Source organism: Nannobrachium achirus (assembly GCF_963921795.1).
Source record: "Nannobrachium achirus genome assembly, chromosome: 2".
In the NCBI taxonomy this organism is placed as follows: Eukaryota; Metazoa; Chordata; class Actinopteri; order Myctophiformes; family Myctophidae; genus Nannobrachium; species Nannobrachium achirus.
The window spans coordinates 18,395,471-18,414,222 of record NC_137811.1 but is presented as its reverse complement, the minus strand read 5'-3'; positions in this window follow the sequence as shown (position 1 = coordinate 18,414,222).

Below are 18,752 nucleotides of genomic sequence, written 5' to 3'. Positions count from 1 at the left end.
CACTTTGTACAAGCTTATAGATCTGCTATTTTTTATAATATGCAAAAATAATCTTCCCTCTGTATTTCTGGTTACTTCCTGAAAGCTAAAAGCCTCTGAGTCAAAAGGCCCAGTTGAAATACACTAATAATGACATCATAAAATCATCCCCCTCCCCAACACTGTGGGTGTGGCTAACTTTAGCTGGGTCACCATGATCACCAGCCACCTGACAACCAGGCATACTTAATGAACATGTGGGTGTGGCCACATAAAAACATAATTTTAACATTTTCTGTACACTTAAAAAAGAAAAAAGAAAAATCTTCCTCCAAGGATATAGTCATAATACCTGATGATTATGTTCTGGGGGGGGGGGGGGGGGGGGGATATCACAGCAGCCCATCTTTAATGAGTTAAAGTGTCCGCCCTGCATGACACTGGGAGGTCAGGGTCCGATCCCTGGGCGGGTCATACGAAATACTGTAAAAATGGGACCCAATGCCTTCCTGCTTGGCACTGAGACACTTAGCAACAGGGGTTGGATTGGGGGTTAAGTCCCTGTGACATACTAGCGTCATGTCCAGAGGGTGTACTTACTACTTAAATCAAGCTGATGCCTCACGCTACACAGGGCTCTTATCTTCATATAAATGGCCCTTACTAATACCAGAGCGCTGCCATGTAGCTGCGGTGTCTGTGCACAGCCGCACACACACGTAGGAGCCGCTTGACACTGCAGTAATGGTTTGCCGCTCTGAGAAGTCTGTCTATACTCATTATAAGATGGCACAATTTCTGTCTACTCACTCTGTGAGTCATTGGTGGGCCGTGGAAAGTTTGGAAACCTGCCTACCATTGACATCATCGAAGGGATTCCATTCTAATAGAAATTACAGCCTTTCTCTTCCTGGAAAGTTAAACATTTTGAAATGGACAGCTTTGTTCTTAAAAAAGAAAAAAAGGAAAGGACCAAACCTGCCTACAGTTGTTGTCATTGGCAGGTTTCTTCTTGAAACACAGTGACTAGACAGAAATTATGCAATCTTTTAATGAGCATTAGTTAGGAGTTGTATAGCCTACGAACCTAGTTGATATCGACTTTTTACTTTAAAGGTACGGTAAATCACATTATAGCCTATAGGCCTTTTTAACATTTATTTATGTAAACGCTCAAATAACACATTAAAACCGGGAAAGTATCCGTGTCATTTTAGATTTTAGCATTGGTTATTCAAAAACAGCAGATATAAAAGCTCTTGAAAGTGTAAGAATTACTGATTTAGAACTTTAGGCATTTGTGGAATCAGCCAGTGGTCTTAATATGGGATAAAGTAAAAGTGCTTCAAAAATGTGCTTACTTACGTACGCACAGTACTCGAGTAATGATTTGTTACATTTTTTTTATCTCAGGTAATAATCTAATGTCTCTCTCCTGTCACTGTCAACAGGTTGTTCAGGTCGTCACAGTGGAGGTGGTTAATGTTTTTCATATTATGGAAAGCCTGTTCTCCTGTCATGTTCCTCCAGCAGTTACAAAGCAGCATGTGTACTGTCGCACACATGCGTGTCAACATAATGAGTGAAAGGCACACCATGCAAACCTTAACCACAGTATACTGTGGAAAGTAACTACATGTACTCAAGTAGTAGTAGTAGTAGTAGTAGTAGTAGTAGTAGTAGTAGTAGTGGTGTACTTCAGTGCACTTTTGAGGAACCTTTACTTTAACTTGAATTGTATAGTATTCTTTTTAAATAGCCTACTTTATAAATTTGAAGGCACATTCCCACTGGGCCAGATAATCAGATAAGAAATATCTGTCTCCATTCAAGTGGATGAATGGAGACAGATATTTCTTATCTGTTTATCTGGCCCAGTGGGAATGGGCCTTTACTCTACAATACATCTCAGTGGCACACTTTTTGGAGCTGTGTGCAGCTCCCTATACGTGGCTGTGTGGGTCTGTGTGTGTGTCTGTCTGTGTGTCTGTCTGTGTGTATGTAGCCTGACTTCGGCGCGTAACTAGTGCCGCACCATTTACGCCACTCGCGCAATATATACATCAAAATGTGCGGCTCGGCCGGGAATGGTGTTCTATTACCTTTCGTTCCGATCCGCCTTACCATGCCGACGTAATCGGCAAAAAACGACGCTTAATTGTCCCCATTGACTTATAATGGGACAATGCAAGAAATCACTTTCAAGTATTTTTCTCTCGTAAACCATAGGAGCTACAGTTTCAAACCTCGGAGAGGAGATTCATAATGATTTTAAGAATGAATCGAAAAATAATTACATCACTCGGCCTCATGGTGGCACTATAACGGCCCACTTTACGTTTTGCCCCGTAACTCTTGAACCGTAGATCGGAAAATTAAACTTATTTTTTCCCTGGATTCCTTGGGTCAAGACGCATCTCCCCATATAGGCCACGCCCATTTGCGCCAGGATAGATTTTCCGCCATCTTGAATTTTCTCCAAAACACACTTTTTGCTCCTTTTCCTACATATTTTCTTCAAATGTCACAAAAATTGGTACACATGATCTACACACACACACACACACACACACACACACACACACACACACACACACACACAGCTCCACTTCACACGGGTGTGATTTTTTTACTCCACTACAGTTATTTGAAAACCTTATACTGTAGTTAGGCCTACTTTGCAGATGAATCAAGCCCTGTCTATAATTCAAAAATTTGAAAATAGCCGATCTAATCTATACTATATTATTCAAGTAGAATTTGTATACAGGCCTTTACTTTTTAGAGTATTTCTAAATTGTATATTGATACTTCTACTCTACAAAAACAAAAAACACCACTGTGTCCCCACCGCCACTTAGCACTTAATAAACAAGCTGAGTGACATTCCTTTTAAAAAAAAACTATTTGAATTAGTATAATAGGCCTACGGGCCTTTGACTTTTTGGAGCTGTGTGAAGCACAGGCTCCCTATACGTGGCTGTGTGGGTCTGTGTGTGTGTGTGTGTGTGTGTGTGTCTGTCTGTATGTAGCCTGAACTTCCTAAACTTCGGCACGCCACTAGTCCCACAGTTTTGCCACCACACACTCGCGCCATATGTCAAATCGACCGGCTTACTCGGGAATCGTGGGCTATTACTTTTCTAAGAGAAAGGTTCTATAGTTTAATTGATATTAATTTATTAGTGAATTAATTTTCCCCATTGACTTATAATGGGAATTGCAAAAACTCACATTCAATTATTTGTCTCTTGCAAACCATAGGGGCTAGAGTTTCAAGACTTGGAGAGGAGGTTCATAATGATTTCAAGGATTAAATAAAAAATACTTGTGTCATTTGGCCGCATGGTGGCGCCATAACACCCCACTTTACGTTTTGGCCTGTAACTCTTGAACCGTAGGTCGGAAAATTAAAAATATTTTTTCCCTGGATTCCTTGGGTCATGACGCATCTCCCCATATAGGCCACGCCCATTTGCGCCATGATAGATTTTCCGCCATCTTGAATTTTCTCCAAAACACACTTTTTGCTCCTTTTCCTACATATTTTCTTCAAATGTCACAAAAATCGGTACACATGATCCACACACACACACACACACACACACACACACACACACACACACACACACACACACACACACACACACACACACACACAGCTCCACTTCACACAGGTGTGATTTTTAAGAGTATTTCTAAATTGTCATATTGATACTTTTACTTCCAGCACTGTGTCACCAGCACCAGTCACCTCCACTTAGCACTTACTTAACAAGCGGAGTGACATTCCTCCTCCACACCTACTGTAGCAGCACGTCACCAGGGGCGTCACAAGGGGGGAGGAAAGTGGGACTGAGTTACTGGGGCCCAAGGTGGAGGGGCCCTAGTAACTTTAGCTATTGAAAAATAGCAGATATACAAGCTCACAGCGCGGCACCGAGTGCCGCGCTGCGAGCTTGTAGATCTGCTATTTTTGAAAAGTCGTGCCTGGTCCCTGGAACTAAATATTTTGAGATGGGGGTCCGTGGTGGCCAAATTCATATCATTTTGGGGGTCCTTCACGTGAAAAAAAGTTTGAGCAGCATCACTGACATGGAAACATAGGTTTCTTGCACACATTTTCACAATTTTTCAAAAATAGCAGATCTACAAGCTCGCAGCGCGGCACTCGGTGCCGCGCTGTGAGCTTGTATATCTGCTATTTTTCAATAGTTAACATTCATGGGGGGCCCACAGTGAATCCTTGTACCCAGGGCCCATAATTTGGTGTGACGCCCCTTCACGTCACTCGCACACATCTCTCTGCCTGCTGCATTTAGTCATTTAGTTGAGTGGGGAGCTGGTGACATGCAGGTCAACTCCAGAACGCCATGACGCTTAAGTCACTGCTGAAGATCATGTCTGGTTTTCGGTGTGTCATCGGAAGGACCCAGACGGAAGGTTGATATCATCGTCAGATCATCATCATCATCGTCATCAAGATGACAGGACGGCTGATTCTGCAACTTCTGCTAATTTCAGGTTTGTGTAAGAAATAGAAACAAGCATTTGCTCTACATTGCTTTCCCCTTTGTTTTGTGTATCTAGAGTTAAGCCCTCTGTTTAGTGACAGTGTGTTGGAATCGTGTGTGTGTGTGTGTGTGTGTGTGTGTGTGTGCGCGCGCGTGCGTGCGTGCGTGGGTGTGTGTGAATGTGTGTGTGTGTGTCACGATTTTTCAAAAATGTAAATTGACCATTGACCAAGCACAAAGTGGTGCGAGCTTGTATATCTGCTCTTTTTGAGAACCACTGTTCTAAATCACTATTAGACCTACATTTTTTTTCTGAAAAACGTGCTATATAAGTTAAAATCTAAAATGACACAGATGTAGGCCTATTTTAAAAAGAAAAGCAATTTATCTACATTTCTTTCCCCATGTTTTGTGTATGGGAGATTTAAGCCCTCCGTTTGTGACAGAGTGTTGGAATCATGTGTGATGCCAAAAAAGGCTGGCAAAGTACAGTGCCAGTGTCTCCACCATAATTGGCAGCCGCCACATATGGTGGAGACACTATTATTACAGTATACCCATAAGTACTGAGTGACATGTTTGATTATTAAGACCCATGCCATGATTCTATTTGTGTCCTTGTATGCTCTCCTTTATGTGGACTTGAATACACACACACACAAGAGTGTGTGTGTGTGTGTGTGTGTGTGTGTGTGTGTGTGTGTGTGTGTGTGTGTGTGTGTGTGTGTGTGTGTGTGTGTGTGTGTGCGCGCGCGTGCGTGCGTGCGTGCGTGCGTGCGTGTGTGCGTGCGTGCGTGCGTGTTTGCGTGTGTGTCTGTGCTGCAATGCTTGTGAGGGCCAGCTATGCCCCCACAAGTATAGTAGGCATTTTAGAAATGAGACATTGTGAGGATAATCTTTCTGGTCCAAGACAAGAAAAAAATTGGTATTATTGTTGAAACAATATTTTTAGAGATGCGTTTAGTTGGAGTTAGATTCAGGTTAGTGTTAGGTTTATGATTAGACAATTAGAAGTTAGTTTTATGATTAGACATTTAGAAGTTAGGTTTAGGATTAGATATTTAGAAGTTAGATTTAGGGATTAAGAGTGCCTGATTTACATGTGCGCTGGTCTTGCGCGCTGGTCTTGTGCACTAAAAAAGAGCAGATCTACAAGTAGATCAGCTAGTTTCAGCATTAGGCATTATGGTTAAAAATGGCATTCAAAAAATCTAAATCACTAAAACAGGAAAGTGTCTATGTCATTTTAGATTTTGGTGTTGGCTATTCAAAAACAGCAGACATACAAGCGCCCAACGTGTACTTAGTGTGAGAACTACTGACTTAGAAGTCATTTAGAATCCGCCTCAGGTCTTAATGTGGGTTAAAACCGGTGTGGTGTGGTGTGATATTTGTGGGGTAAATGGGTACTTCTGCTATTTTTTTTTTTAAGTTTTTGAAAAATATTGAACAAATGACAGTGGTTTAGAAGGTATTTGTAGAATCAGCCTCAGGTCTTGGTTAAAATGTTGAAGTCTCCACAAGTATATTGATATGTACAAAACTGGGTGTGTGAGTGTGAGGGGGGGGGGGGTCACCTGGGCTGTATGCGGAGATCCAGGCTGGAGGGCATGTATCTAGGGCAGTCTTACCAGAATTTAGTCCGGTTGAGTTTTTAATAATAGCCTAATAATAGCCTGTATATAGGCAAAAAAATAATAAAAAAATGCCCTTGGCAGATATTGTTTGGCTCTGCGAGGCTACAATGACCCTGTCATCAAATTATTGTCTCAGGAGGAATGAGACAAAAACCAGACATCTTCAAGGCTTGAGTGTGAAATTGATAGAAAATATGTCCTTTTTAAGTGAACTACTCCTTTAGCAAGCTTCTATTGCTAGGCCTTTTTATTTCACTTCTAATTGTTTCTTAACTCGTTTAAACTGCAAATGTGAAGGCCTGCATAATTAAGAGTTTCACCTCACATTTTAACTGTACCTGTGTTGTGACAGTTAAGTTAATTGATTGATTGAAATCCTATTTGGATCCTCTCTCTAGAAACTATGCTACCAACATGACAAGTAGGCCTACCTGACAAACTCATGTCATCATACATTACGGAATTATATTGGTCCCTTAACACTACATTGTTATTACATTGTTTTAACCTGTATTATTTACAGTAACTATAGCTCAGTGCCCTGAGACTGGTCAGGGTTTGATTCCCGGCCGGCTAGAACACAACAAAGACCCTAAAATGGGCCCCATTACCTTCCTGCTCGGTACTCAGCATCAAGGGTTGGATTGTACATTGTGCAGCCTCACACGGCAGAAACAGGAGATATAGGCTCGGCAAGTCTTACTTATTTGAGGTGTACATGTTTGAAAGGGGGCCTGTCACCTAAAGGGTTACTGTCACTTTAAGAATCATCTTAAAAAACAAGTTAATATTTTTATGATGTCATTGTGGGGATGCGCAATTATAAGCCAATCTAATTAATTGTCTGTATAGCCTGACTGTATGACTACTCACTGTACTGGACAGCTGTTGTTGGGCAGATTACACTGAGACAGTTTCAGACTGTTTCAGGATCCACACGGGAGAGAGACCACATGACCTACTGTATCATACTATTATAATTTCGGGGCGTGACAGCGGGCCTTGAATAAAATATTCTATGCTCTCTTCACAGAGTTGTTCAGTGTCACATCAAGCTCGTATTACTACAGCATCTCCCCTCTCACATCGAGCTCCCAGACATTTCACCTCAGCTCCTCCTCTAAGAAGTATGCTGACGCGAAGCAGTTCTGCAGGACGAGCTTCACCGACCTGATCACGGTGGACAACTCTGCAGAGATGGATCATCTGATATCCAGTGTTGGCAACAACGCTGTCAGAGCCTGGATAGGCCTGGAGATGGGTGAGTGGGCGTGGCACTGGGCTCTGCCCGACCAGAGGCTGGACTTCTTGAACTGGAGGCCGGGAGAACCACGGAACCAGTCCCGGGACACCTGCGGGGCCATGGATCCATATGGACACTGGTTCGACAGCGACTGTGACACCAAGAAAAGCTTTGTTTGCGACGGTGAGTGAGTGTCACAATTACGAAGTGATTTTCACACAAATAATTGCGATTTAACGATTATTGCGAGTTGCGACCAGTCAGTCAGTCAGCCACGCCTCATGTCACGCACCATATATGGCCGAGACAGAGTTCATTTGCAAGTGTGACTCGCGTCACGCAACCACACTTGCAAATTAATTCTGTCCTTGTCTCTTTTGGACCTCTACATCTCTCTCTCTACTACCGGTACGTGGTCGTCAGACAAGCCCTCCATTGCCGTGTCCAGTCACCTCGATACTCCATACATCCGGTCAGCTCGTTTGCGCTTTCCGTTCAAACATCTTTCTTTAGCACATCCATGTAGCTCAGTAGGTAGGTAAGGGACGTCATCTTGATCCATGCCCGTGTGTAGGTGGGTTCCTGCAGTACAAGCTTGTTGACAGTGACCGGCTAGTCTAATTCTCCTAATTGCTATCTTCTCTGATACAGCTGTTAGCCTCCCATACAGACAGTTGTTGGTTATGTGTTTGTCCTGTTGATGTTCAGTAACTCCATTGTGAGCTTGTAGATCTGCTATTTTCACTATTTTTGCACGACACCATTTTGTGACAAAGTATAACGTGCTGAAGGCTTGTCTCCAGGCTGATATTTAATATAATAAATGTTGGATGCAAATATACATTAAGCTTAAGTGTTTAACGTAATGGACCTTTGCACCTACAGGTGGTGCCACTGGGTTCTTCGCGGAGAGGAAAACGTGGAGAGAAGCGCAACGTCACTGCAGGAACCTGTCGAGCGACCTGGTGAGCATCCAGTCAGCGTGGGAGAACCAGGCAGTGAAGGAGGCTTCGCTCAACCACACCGTGTGGATCGGCCTCTTCAGAGACCCCTGGGTTTGGTCGGATGGCAGCAATTCCTCCTTCCGTTTCTGGAAACCAAACCAACCTAACTATAAAAACAATAGACAGAAGTGTATTGTTGCTGTTTTCAGGGACAGGGGAGAGTGGAATGACTTGGCATGCTCTAATAAAGCACGCCAATTCATTTGTCAAGGCGGTGAGTACTTTCGTTTTTGTGAGTCTTATAAACCTGTAAAGCCTGGAAGTGAGCTAACATTTAAATATTTCTTTAAATGATTTCATAGTATTGTGTAGCATTGGATGAGACTGTACAGGGGTTTCAGTGTCTTTCTCTCAATGTAAATGTTGTTTATCTTTACAGCAACGAAACCCTTGACTACAACGACGATGGCGACGACGACGACGATGACGACAACTACTCCAATAACAACAACTACACACCAACAATCAAACATTGCAACACTTGAACCAACTGCAGTTGTTAATACACCCCACATATCACACATTACTACACATCAACCATCCACTGTAGTTAATACACTCCAACAATCACAGATGACAACACTTCAACCAACCACTGTAGTTAATACACTCCAACAATCACAGATGACAACACTTCAACCAACCACTGTAGTTAATACACTCCAACAATCACAGATTACAACACTTCAACCAACCACCATAGTTAGGACACCGTCAAGGCAATTAAACTATACCACAGTTGAACCAACCACTGTAGGTAATACACCCACCCAACAAGCATACATTACTACACATCAACCAACCGCTGCTGTTACCACACCCCAACAATCAAACATTACACTTGAACCTACTGATGTAGTTAGTACACCCTCCCAGCAATCACACATTAGTACTCTCGCACCAACCACTGTAGTTAATACACAATCAAACATTACAACACATGAACCAACCCCTGAGGTTATTGCACCCTCCCAAAAATCAAACATTACTACAACAGAACCGATTGCTGTAGTTACTAGACCACAACAATCACACACGAATACACCTGAACTAACCACTGAGACTGAAACTATGACACCACCTACTACTACTGAAACTACAACACCACTTACTACTACTGAAACTACAACACCACCTACTACTACCGAACCTACGACACCACCTACTACTACTGAAACTACACCACCTACTACTACTGAAACTATGACACCACCTACTACTACTGAAACTACATCACCACCTAATACTACTGAAACTACACCACCTACTACTACTGAAACTATGACACCACCTACAACTACTGAAACTACATCACCACCTAATAGTACTGAAACTACACCACCTACTACTACTGAAACTATGACACCACCTACTACTACTGAAACTACGACTCCTGCATCTTCAATCAGCACTACCAAAACATCTTCAAAATCAACTGAAATTCCAATGCTGTCAACTACATCTGTTAGTCATTCACCATCTTCAATGCACATCAGTAGCACACCTGTAAAGCCTGGAAGTGAGCTAACATTTAAATATTTCTTTAAATGATTTCATAGTATTGTGTAGCATTGGATGAGACTGTACAGGGGTTTCAGTGTCTCTCTCAATGTAAATGTTGTTTATCTTTACAGCAACGAAACCCTTGACTACAACGACGATGGCGACGACGACGATGACGACAACTACTCCAATAACAACAACTACACACCAACAATCAAACATTGCAACACTTGAACCAACTGCAGTTGTTAATACACCCCACATATCACACATTACTACACATCAACCATCCACTGTAGTTAATACACTCCAACAATCACAGATGACAACACTTCAACCAACCACTGTAGTTAATACACTCCAACAATCACAGATTACAACACTTCAACCAACCACCGTAGTTAGGACACCGTCAAGGCAATTAAACTATACTACAGTTGAACCAACCACTGTAGGTAATACACCCACCCAACAAGCATACATTACTACACATCAACCAACCGCTGCTGTAACCACACCCCAACAATCAAACATTACACTTGAACCAACTGATGTAGTTAGTACACCCTCCCAGCAATCACACATTAGTACTCTCGCACCAACCACTGTAGTTAATACACAATCAAACATTACAACACGTGAACCAACCCCTGAGGTTATTGCACCCTCCCAAAAACCAAACATTGCTACAACAGAACCGATTGCTGTAGTTACAAGACCACAACAATCACACACGAATACACCTGAACCAACCACTGAGACTGAAACTACGACACCACCTACTACTACTGAAACTACAACACCACTTACTACTACTGAAACAACAACACCACCTACTACTACCGAACCTACGACGACACCACCTTCTACTACTGAAACTACGACACGACCTACTACTACTGAAACTACATCACCACCTAATACTACTGAAACTACACCACCTACTACTACTGAAACTATGACACCACCTACTACTACTGAAACTACATCACCACCTAATACTACTGAAACTACACCACCTACTACTACTGAAACTATGACACCACCTACAACTACTGAAACTACATCACCACCTAATAGTACTGAAACTACACCACCTACTACTACTGAAACTATGACACCACCTACTACTACTGAAACTACGACTCCTGCATCTTCAATCAGCACTACCAAAACATCTTCAAAATCAACTGAAATTCCAATGCTGTCAACTACATCTGTTAGTCATTCACCATCTTCAATGCACATCAGTAGCACACATTCTTCGACCTTTCATACCAGTGAAACATCAGAAGGACCATTTGAAGCTACAACATCTTTGAGTGGCCCTTCCCAGTCTCATTCTAGCACTGTAACTGTCACGGGCGTTGCCACACATCCAACTTCTGCAACTCCATTCAGGACTACCAAAATATCTTCAAACTCAACCGAAAGCCCAACAGTGTTGCCATCTTCAATGCCAACCAGCAGCACACATTCTTCGACCCTTCATACCAGTGTAGCATCACAAGGACAATCTACGAATAGCCCTTCCCAGTCTCAACCTAACACCGTAACTGTTACAGACTTTGCAACAAATCCAACTTCTGCATCTTCAATCAGCACTACCAAAACATCTTCAAAATCAACTGAAAGCCCAACAGTGTTGCATACATCTATGAGGCCTTCACAGTCTTCAATACCAACTGCTACAATGCAAATGTCAACCATTCAAACCAGTCAAACATCAGATATTACAGTCCAAACTACAGCAACTACAAATAGCTCTACTGAATCTCAAACCAACATCGTAACTCTCACAGGCTTTGCAACAATTCCAACTTCTGCAAGCTCTAGCAAAACATCTTCGAACCCAACTAAAATCCCAACTATGTCAGCTACATCTGTGAGTCATTCACCATCTTCAATGCCAACCAGCAGCACACATTCTTCGACCCTTCATACCAGTGTAGCATCACAAGGACAATCTACGAATAGCCCTTCCCAGTCTCAACCTAACACCGTAACTGTTACAGACATTGCAACAAATACGACTTCTGCATCTTCAATCAGCACTACCAAAACATCTTCAAAATCAACTGAAATCCCAACGCTGTCAACTACATCTGTTAGTCATTCACCATCTTCAATGCACACCAGTAGCACACATTCTTCGACCCTTCATAGTGTAGCATCACAAGGACCATTTGAAACAACATCATCTACGAATAGCCGTTCAAACTCGACTAAAATCCCAACTGTGTCGGTTACATCTGTGAGTCATTCGCCATCTTCAATGCCAACCAGCAGCACACATTCTTCGACCCTTCATACCAGTGTAGCATCACAAGGACTATCTACGACTACGAATAGCCCTTCCCAGTCTCAACCTAACACCGTAACTGTTACAGACTTTGCAACAAATCCGACTTCTGCATCTTCAATCAGAACTACCAAAACATCTTCAAAATCAACTGAAAGCCCAACAGTGTCGCATACATCTATGAGGCCTTCACAGTCTTTGATACCAATTGCTACAATGCAAACTTCAACAATTCAAACCAGTCAAACATCAGATATTACATTCCAAACTACAGCAACTACAAATAGCTCTACTGAATCTAAAACCAACACCGTAACTCTCAAACGTTTTGCAACAATTCCAACTTCTGCAAGCTCTAGCGAAACATCTTCGAACCCAACTCAAATCCCAACGCTGTCAACTACATCTGTTAGTCATTCAGCATCTTCAATGAACACCAGTAGCACACATTCTTCAACCCTTCATACCAGTGTAGCATCACAAGGACCATTTGAAACGACATCATCTACAAATAGCCCTTCCCAGTCTCAACCTAACACCGTAACTGTTACAGACTTTGCAACAAATCCGACTTCTCCATCTTCAATCAGCACTACCAAAACATATTCAAAATCAACTGAAATCCCAACGCTGTCAACTACATCTGTGAGTCATTCGCCATCTTCAATGCCAACCAGGAGCACACATTCTTTGACCCTTCATACCAGTGTAGCATCACAAGGACCATTTGAAACAACATCATCTACGAATAGCCCTTCCCAGTCTCAACCTAGCACTGTAACTGTCACAGACGTTGCCACGAATCCAGCTTCTGCAACTCCATTCAGGACTACCAAAACATCTTCAACCCCAACTGAAAGCCCAACAGTGTCACATACATCTATGAGGCCTTCACAGTCTTCGATACCAACTGGTACCATGCATTATTCAACCATTCAAACCAGTCAAACATCAGATATTACAGTCCAAACTACAGCAACTACAAATAGCTCTACTGAATCTCAAACCAACACCATAACTCTCACACGCTTTGCAACAAATACAACTTCTGCAAGCACTAGCAAAACATCTTCAAACCCAACTCAAATGCCAACTTTGTCAGCTACATCTGTGAGTCATTTGCCATCTTCAATGCCAACCAGCAGCACACATTCTTCGACCCTTCATACAAACATATTCATACATATGCACTCCCAAAAACGAAACATTACAACACCTGAACAAAACACTTCAGTCACCACAACCCAACAATCAAACAGCTCAACATTTGTAACGGCTCTAATAATTACACCCTCCCAACAACCAAACATTACTGCACATCAACCTACTGCAGTAGTTAATGCAACCTCCAGACAATTAAATGTTGCTACAATTGAACATACTGCAGTTGGCACAAACTCCCAAAAGTCAAACATTCCTACACTCAAACCAATAGCAGTAGTTAATACATCCTCCCAACCACTGAACTTTACTACAAAAGAACCAACCACTGTAGATAATACACCCTCCCAACTATCAAACATTACTACAAAAGGACAAACTGCCGTAGTTACTACAACCTCCCAAAAATCTAATATGGCAATACTTGAACCAACCACTGTAGTTAATACACCCCTACAATCAAACATTACAACATTTGAAACAACAGCCATAGAAAATACACCCTCCCAACAAATAAACATTACTACACAACAACCAACTGCTATAGTCACTACACCCCGACAATCAAACTTAACAACAATGGAACATACTGCTGTAGTTAACACACCCTCCCAACAATCAAACATTACAATACATGAACCAACTGCTGTGGTTAATACACCCTTCCAACAATCAAACATTACTACAAAAGACAAAACTGCCACAGTTACTACAACCCCCCAAAAGTCTAATATTACAACACTTAAACCAACCACTGTAGTTAATACACCCTCCCAACTATCAAACTTTACTACAAAAGAACCAACCGCGTTCACCAATACACCTTCCCGACAATCAAACATTACAAACTCATCAACGCATCAACCAACCACTGTAGTTAATACACCTTCAATGCAATTAAGCATTACTACAACAGAATCGATCACTGTAGTTGCTAGACCCCAACAATCAAACATTACTACAAAAGAACCAACTGATGTAATTGTTACACCCTCCCAAAAACCAACCATTACAACACTTGAACAAACTGCTGCAGTCAACACACACAAAACAACAGCTGGATTTAATATAACCTCCCAACAATCAAACATTACTACAAAGGAACAAACTGCCGTAGTGACTACAACCTCCCAACAATTGAAGATTGCAACATTTGAACCAATCAGAGTAGTTATTACACCCTCCCAACAATCAAACATTACTACACAAGAACCAACTGCTATAGTCACAACCCAACATACTGCTGTTGTTAGTACACCCTACCAACAATCAAACATTACAACACATGAACCAAATGCTGTGGTTATAACAACCTCTCAGCAATCAAACCTTTCTACACTCAAACCAACAGCTGTAGTTAATACGTCCTCCCAGCAATCAATCATTACAACACTTGAACCCACAACTGTAGTTGACACACCCTCCCAACAATCAAACATTACTACAAAAGAACCAACTACTGTAGTTGCTACACCCTCCCAACAATCGAACATTACTACTAAAGACCCAACTGCTGTAGTTGCTAAACCATCCCCAAAACCAAACATTACAGCACTTGTACCAGCCATTGCAGTCAATACACTCCAACAATCAAACATTACAACACTTGAACCCACAACTGTAGTTAATACACCCTCCAAACACTCAAACATTACTACAAAAGAAGCATTCACTGTAGTTACTAGACCCCGACAATCAAACATTGCTACAAAAGAACTGACTGCTGTAGTTGCTACTCCGTACCGAAAACTAAACATTACAACACTTGAACAAACTACTGAAGTGAGTACAATGCAACATTCAAACAATACAACATTTGAACCATCCACTATATTCAATACATCATCCCAACAACAAAACATTACTATAAAAGTACCAACTAATGTAGTTGCACCCTCCCAACAATCAAACATTACTACACCAACCACTGCAATCAATACATTCAAACAATTAAACATTAGAACACCTCAACCATCCACTGTAGTTAAAACAACCTATGAAGAATCAAACATTACAACACTGGAACCAACCACTGTAATTAATTCACCCTCCCAGAAATCAAATATTGCTACACAAAAAACAACTGCTGCAGTTACTACAACCCAAAAATCAAACAGTGTAACACTTGAACCAATCACTTTAGCCAATGAACCCTACCACCAATCAAACATTACAACGCATCAACCATCGACAGTAGTTAATACACCCTCCCAGCAATCACAAATTACAACTCTTGAAGCAACCACTGTAGAACAGGAATCAAACATTACAACACTTCAAATGGCCATAGTTGATAAACTCTCAGAACAAAATTTGACAACACTTGAACCAACCACTTTAGTTAATATACCCTCCCAACATTCAAACATTACAACACTTGAACCAGTTACTGTGGCTAATGCACACGCCCAACAATCAAGCAATACTACACATCAACCAACCACTGTAGTTACACAACAACAATCAAACACTACAACACTTCAAATAACAGTAGTTGATAAACTCTCAGAACAATCACATTTTACTACACTTGACCCAACAACTTTAGTTAATACACCCTCCCAGCAATCAGACATTACAACGCTTGTCCCAACCATTGTAGTTACACCCTCCCAGCAATCAAACAGTACAACAATTGAACCAAACACTGATACATCCCAACAATCAAACATTACAACAATTGAACCAGCTGCTGGTGTTAATGCACACACCCAACAATCAAACACTAGCCTTGGACTAAGCACAGTAGTTAGTACACCCTCCCAGCAATCACAAATTACAACACTTGAAGCAACCACTGTAGTTACACAACAGGAATCAAACATTACAACACTTCAAATGGCCGTAGTTGATAACCTCTCAGAACAATCAAATTTAACAACACTTGAACCAACCACTTTAGTTAATACACCCTCCCAGCATTCAAACATTACAACACTTGAACCAACTACTGTGGCTAAAGCACACGCCCAACAATCAAGCAATACTACACTTGAACCAACCACTGTAGTTAATACGTTCTCCCAGCAATCAAATTTTACAACACATCAACCAACCACTGTAGTTACACAACAACAATCAAACAGTACAACACTTCAAATAACAGTAGTTGATAAACTCTCAGAACAATCAAACAGTACAACATTTGAACCAACCACCTTAGTTGTTACACCCTCCCAGCAATCAGACATTACTACACTTGACTCAACAAGAGTAGCTACACCTTCCAAACAATCAAACATTACAATGTTTGAACCAACCACAAATACACCTCAACAATCAAACATTACACCACTTGAACCAGCTGCTGTAGTTAATAAACCCTCCCAGCAATCAGACATTACAACACATCAGCCAACCACTGTAGTTACACAACAACAATCAATCAGTACAACACTACAAACGACTTTAGTTAATAAACCCTCCGAACAATCACATTTTACTACACTTGACTCAACAACTTTAGTTAATACGCCCTCCCAGCAATCAGACATTACAACGCTTGACCCAACCATTGTAGTTACACCCTCCCAGCAATCAAACAGTACAACAATTGAACCAACCACTAATACACCCCAACAATCAAACATTACAACAATTGAACCAGCTGCTGATGTTAATGCACACACCCAACAATCAAACACTAGCCTTGGACTAAGCACAGTAGTTAGTACACCCTCCCAACAATCACAAATTACAACACTTGAAGCAACCACTGTAGTTACACAACAGGAATCAAACATTACAACACTTCAAATGGCCGTAGTTGATAACCTCTCAGAACAATCAAATTTGACAACACTTGAACCAACCACTTTAGTTAATATACCCTCCCAACATTCAAACATTACAACACTTGAACCAATTACTGTGGCTAATGCACACGCCCAACAATCAAGCAATACTACACATCAACCAACCACTGTAGTTACACAACAACAATCAAACACTACAACACTTCAAATAACAGTAGTTGATAAACTCTCAGAACAATCACATTTTACTACACTTGACCCAACAACTTTAGTTAATACACCCTCCCAGCAATCAGACATTACAACGCTTGTCCCAACCATTGTAGTTACACCCTCCCAGCAATCAAACAGTACAACAATTGAACCAAACACTAATACATCCCAACAATCAAACATTACAACAATTGAACCAGCTGCTGGTGTTAATGCACACACCCAACAATCAAACACTAGCCTTGGACTAAGCACAGTAGTTAGTACACCCTCCCAACAATCACAAATTACAACACTTGAACCAACTGCTGTCATTAATGCAACACTTCAAATGACTGTAGTTAATAAACCCTCTGAACAATCAAATGTTACTACACTTGAACCAACCACTGAAATTAGTACACTCTCCCAGCAATCAGATATCACTACACTTGACCCAAACACACTATTTACACCCTCCCAGCAATCAAAAATTGCAACAATTGATCCAAAAACACCCCAACAATCAGACATTACAACAATTGATCCAACCACTAAAACACCCCAACATTTAAACATTACAACAGTTGAACCAACCACTGTAATTAATACACCCTCCCAACAACCAAACATTACAACACATCAACCAACCACTGTAGTTACACAACAACAACAATCAAACATTACAACACTTCAAATGACTGTAGTTGGTAAACTCTCTGAACAATCCAATTTTACTACACTTGAAATGGCCACTTTACTTAGTACACCCTCCCAGCAATCAAACATTACTACACTTGACCCCACCGCAGGAATTACACACTCCCAGCAATCAAACGTTACAACATTTGAACCAGCTTCTGAAGTTAATGCACATACACAGAAATCTAACATTACTACACTTGAACAAACCACTGTAGTTAATACACCCTTCCGACAATCAAACATTATTACACTTGACCCAACCACTGTAGTTACACAACAACAATCAAACATTACAACACTGCAAATGACTATTGTTAATACACTCTCCAAACAATCCCAATTTACTACACTTGAACCAACCACTGTAGTTAATACACCCTCCCAGCAAACCAACATTACAATACATGAACCAACCACTGTAGTTACACAACAACAACAACAATCAAACATGACAACACTTCAAATGACTGTAGTTAATAAACCCTCTGAACAATTAAATGTGCCTACACTTGACCCAACAACAGTATTTGGTACACCCTCCCAGCAATCAGAAGTTACAACACCCGAACCAACCACTTTAGTTAATACACCCTCCCAGCAATTAGACATGACTACACTTGACCCAACCACAGCAGTTACGACATTTGAACGAACCACTGATACACCCCTTCAAATAACAGTAGTTGATAAACTCTCAGAACAATCACATTTTACTACACTTGACCCAACAACTTTAGTTAATACACCCTCCCAGCAA